The sequence below is a fragment of the Ochotona curzoniae genome, unplaced genomic scaffold, assembly GCF_017591425.1.
Source record: "Ochotona curzoniae isolate NIBS_2020 unplaced genomic scaffold, NIBS_Ocur_1.0 scaffold_3208, whole genome shotgun sequence".
NCBI lineage: Eukaryota > Metazoa > Chordata > Mammalia > Lagomorpha > Ochotonidae > Ochotona > Ochotona curzoniae.
The window spans coordinates 33,519,525-33,524,747 of record NW_024467106.1 but is presented as its reverse complement, the minus strand read 5'-3'; the positions used below and the strand labels follow the sequence as shown (position 1 = coordinate 33,524,747).

Genomic DNA, 5,223 nt, shown 5'->3' with positions numbered 1-5,223 from the left:
CATGTATAACGAAGGAAGCATGGGACAGTAGAGCTAAAAGAACCTTTGGGCACCATTCAGTACAACTTTTTATTGTGAAAAGAAAAAAAATAAACCTAGTGAGGTGAAGTTATTTAAGTAAAAAAACTGCTGAGAGAGGTCAGTGTTAGGGTGTAGCTGATGAAGCTACCAGTCAGTGTCAGCAGCCCACATTGGGTTTGGGTGCTAGCTGCTCCACTTTGATCCAGTTTCCTGTTAATGTAACTGGGAATGCCACAGAGGATGGCCCAATTGCCACTTGTGTGCGAGAATCAGATGAAGTTACAGGTTCCTGGCTTCACCCTGGCCTAGCTTTGGTCGTTGTGAGAATTTGAAATGTGAACCAGGAAATGAATGAGTCTCTGTCTCTCTGTTTCTCTCTCTCTCTCTCCTTTTTTTTAATCTTTTTTTTAAACCTTTAAATAAAAGTAGACCAATAAAAAGCAAAAGTTATGGCATCAGATTGTTTTAAACCTAAGTAGAGGCAGGGCTGAAGTTCAAATTCAGACTTCCTAACTCTTAACTCTGTGCTTTTATGTGAATTCAAGTGTTTGCATAGCTAGAACAAATCATGAAATGGCAAAAAGTGGACAACCATGGATAAAAATCTCCTAAATTTCTAATTCATTCCAATCTATACTCATTTGTTTACAATGCTCTCTTCAAAGCAGAGAAAAAGTGAATAAAGGTGTCATTGTAAAAGGAATTCTCCACTCAGCAGGTCCTCACCATTCTAAACTCATTAGAAATTAAGGCATCGTGTGTGAAACAATTTATTAAATGCTCCTGACTTCTTACATCAAAGTAGTGGAAGTTCTTCATGTTCGCTTCGGCAGCACATATACTAAAATTGGAACTATACAGGAAGTTCTTCAAAATGGAAAGTGGAAAATAAAAAGATAACTTTCTTCTGGTGCAAAAAATAGTAATTCATGCATATCAGGGATCTTCAAAAAGTTTATGGAAAATGCCCACTGTGAAAACATGTTCAAAGTGTTTTGCACCAAAAGAACCTGTCTTCTCTTTTTGCTGGTCATTTCTAATTACATCTTAAGGATGTATCCACGCAGATAATTTCAGTAAAAGTGATTAGCCATTCATTTGACCACAGTGCTTTAGCTCCTAAGGTTATCATATACTGGAATAGAAAAAGTAGGAATTGAAGTAGTGGTCTATAGTTACAGCCCTTTCCAGGTCCAGCATCTGAGTGATAACTAGATAGTCCAGGAATAATTCTAAAAGTGAGAAAACTTACGCATTGTAGTAACGGTGCCATAGTTTTCACAGCTGAAATTTCCTTAGACACCACACTACATTTATAAGGGGTCCTGATTTTTCTTTCTATTGTAGGAAGCCAAGACTTGAACTTATAACTTTGTTTTCCCTCTTATTGTATTTTTTTTCTTTTACTTTTTACCATTCTTCACTCTCTCTCTTTTCACTCAGACTTTGTCAATATAATCTGATTCTGACAAGGCTTCAAATGATACAGGCATACCTTCAGTGTCCATCTTTTCGCTGAGTCCTGTAATGTCCTCTTCTTTCTCAGTCTTTGATTTCTGGTTCTTTTAAAAAGTATCTTTCCTGTCTGATTCACTTTCTGACAAGGAATTTTTGGAAGACTTGTCTGAGTAGTTCTTTTTCTCTTTTTTTCTTGCCTCTTATTCTCATCTTCAAAGCTCAAGAACTGCCAGAAGAATGAGAGCTTGATGAAATAGACAAACACCTACCAGATTTATTTTCATTTTACTTGCCATGTCTCTGTTTGGATGAGCTCTGGATTCCACTCATATTAGTTTCTCTCTGGGCTTTTCTAGATCATTCTTCCAATTCTCATTCATTTTTTTTTTAATTCAGCCAAAGCCTTGGAACTATTTTCTTTCTTTAAGACTTATTCATTTTTATTGGAAAGGCAGATATACAGAGAGGAAGAGAAACAGAGAAAGATCTTCCATCTGATGAGTCACTACCAAAATAACCACAACGGCTGGAGCTGTGCTGATATGAAGCCAGGAGCCAGGAATTTCCTACAGGTTTCCCATGTGGGTGCATGGTCCCAAGTCTTTGGGCCATCTTTGATGGCCTTCCCAAGCTGGATGGGAAGCGGGGCTGCCAGGATTAAAACTGGTGCCCACATGGGATCCCAGTGTATGCATTGCAAGAACTTTAGCCACTAGGCTACCATGCCAGGCCTAGTCTTTTTCTTTTCTTTTCTAGATACTCTTTCACTTCTTCACAGGGAGGTCAGGTAATCCTGGATTGTTTTAGCCCTGAAGACTGGGTTGGACCACTTGATCTGGCTATTGCTACTGGATCCAGATGGGTCTCCAGATGGTGCTGCTTACTCCAGGCACTACTAAGTGCAAAGCCAGATGCTGAGGGAGGCCAGGTTGGAGAAGCAGCCAAACATGGCCTGCTACTGTACATTTTTCTAAACACATATTTTACTGCCATTTGTTGTGAATTTTTGAAGTACTCTTTTACTGTGGCCTATAAGCCAGGAGGCATTTATGGCCAGCAGAATGTTGTGTTCAACAGACTCTGACATCCAGTAATTTCCACTTCCTGACATTTGTATATTAGCATAATCTCTTTCCCTAGAGTGTGGGATGGATTTGTTGACTTGCTCCTCACCAATAGGAAAGAGCAGAATCTATAGGATATTATAATAAGACTGTGACTTCTATCTTGGGCACTCTTTCCCCATCTACTTAGGTTTTCTCATTTTGGTAAAGCCATCTGCCCACTGATAAGTGCACATGAGTACAGTTGGCAGAAGTTCCTTCAGCCTCCACATGTTTTCAAATAACTACAAGCCCTGCTGATACTTTGACGGCAACCTTATGATATGTGCTGGGCCAAAGGCACCCTGCAAATCTAGGTATGCAGAAATTGTAATATAATAAATGTTTAATGCTTTAATCAGCCAAACTGTGGGGGTAACTTATTATGCAATAGATAATTAACACAAAATGTAGATAGGGTTAGGATACAGCAACCCTGAATAGAGATCCTGATACAATGGTCCCCTCCCAAGCAAATAGCTTTATTCTCATCACAGAAATCTTGAAAAAAGAAATCAGCTCATTTTCTGTGAGAGTTTCAGTAAACCACACAATTGAACTTGTGAATAATTATGGCGTCTAATTTCTGGACTGTGAAAGTGAGAATGAGAGTGAGAGTGCTTGAGGCAGACATTTAGCCTAGTGGTTAAGAGGTTAATTAAGATACCTGTGTCCCATGTTGGAGTATCTCACTTCAACTCCTGTCTCTGGCTTCTGATTCCAGCTGCCTGGTAAGGCAGGCTCTTAAAGGCAGCAGTACTAGCCCAAGTAGTTAGGTCCCTGCCATCAAAATGCAAGACTTGGACTGAGCTCCCAGCTCCTCACTTCAAGCAGGCCCAGTCCTGGCCATTATTGACCTTAGGGGAATGATCCAGCAGATGGGAACTCTATTTTCTTTAGCTCTCTTCCTCTCAAATAAACTCTTTTTTGAAAGAAAACTGGGAAAGTGCAGCTTATTGTTACCCTCATAACCTGGCATATGTTGGCTCTCTATAAATACTCACAAATGAATGATGTGTTCCAATGACGTTACTGTAGATCTTTGCCATTCTCATGGAAATAATAGTTTTAAGATATCTCCCATTATCTGTCCTGAAATTTCTCAATATTTTTTCTTTCCCATGAATCTAATTTACCTTCAAACTAAGCCAAGAGACATACTATCCCAAAAAGAAAGAGATGAGGATCATCCTGAACAAATTTCTTTTCGAATTTCATAGTAGTTTAGACTTAAAAAATTAGACATAGATAAGAAAAACTTCTGCAAATTCCCAAACTTGCTTTTTCACACATGAGAACTGCTTGTCTTCCAGGCCATGGGTAGGTAATGTAGACTGAGGTGACCCAGGTAAAGTTCTCCTATGCTAGGAATAGAATATAGGAAGTCTTTTCCCAGAGAAGCATAGATGGATATCAGGGGTCAGTGCCCTGGAGTCCTCTTCCAGGACCGGGAACCTCCACACACATGTACATCATCTCTAGCACATTATCTAGCTGATGCCAACACTCTGGGCAGATTCTTTGTCACTCATCACTGGCTGCACTGGTTCCCTTCACTTGGCCTTGATTGTGTAAACAGTTGGGTTTTGTCTCTGACCCTACAAGGGACTCAGCTAGACATCAGTAGCCGACATGGCTTGGACAGAGCCCTTATGCATTGTTCTATTTCTTTCTGAGTTTCGTCTGCCATTCTCCTGATGTCTTCCATCGTCAGATCAATCCAGCTTCTGAATGACGTTTTCTACTTTACTTTGCAGACTCCACCACTTGAACTTGATGGTCACCAGCTTATAGGCACACATCTGGGGACAGTCAGGCTTCTTGGCCAGCTCCTTCTTCCCGCTGGGTCCCAAAGGGCCTTTGTTGGTCTTGACTGACTGAAATAATGCCAGATCTTCTTCAGCTTTACAGTCTGCTTGTTCGACTTGACATTGATCTGCACTATTTATGTGGACAATTTCAACCATTTTCCATGTGTTTGGATCTAAACCATGTACATTTTCTAATGTTCCCAAGTCTTATTTGTGCCATGTTTCAATTTTAATGAAGATATCACATTTCATATATTCATTCGTTACAACTCTTCTACAGTAGGGGTAGAAGTTCCATGAGTGTTTTTCATGAAACACCAGGAACCCTTCAGAGCTATCATCCTCACGTAGGCAGGACTTTTGCTCTTCAGGTGGTAAATTTTATGGATATACTGTCCTTTTACACCATCTTTCTCATAAGGTTCATTCTTTAACACTTCAATTCCTTCTCCACCACCAGTCTCACTCTTACTTGCTTCTAGACTGAACATGGCAAGACCACATGGAATTCCTTTATGAGCACCATCTTTCCGGAATCCCCCAAGAGCTGCTGCCACCACTGCTGCTGCTGCTGCTGCTGCTACCGCCTAATTTTTTTTTTTAACATTTTATTTTGCTCAACAAGTAAGCCAGCTGGGCTTTGACTGGCTTGAGAGCACTCAAGGCCTAGGTTCAAAGGCACAGGTTTCCTGTGCCTTTCCACTGCATCAATTGGCCTTCCATCCTTGCCTGAAAAGACTTTGCCCCAAACTGACAATTCCAGGCCAGCGTTAGCTGACAAGTTCTGCCTTTGTTGGCAGTGTGTTGAGAATAATCATTCCTTTTTTAAC

The 5,223-nt window shown here is 40.4% G+C and overlaps 1 pseudogene; it reads right to left on the bottom strand.

Annotated features, from left to right (window-relative positions):
- Positions 1 to 4,195: 4,195 nt before the first annotated feature.
- On the bottom strand, positions 4,196 to 4,919 carry LOC121144797 (annotated as a pseudogene).
- Positions 4,920 to 5,223: the final 304 nt, after the last annotated feature.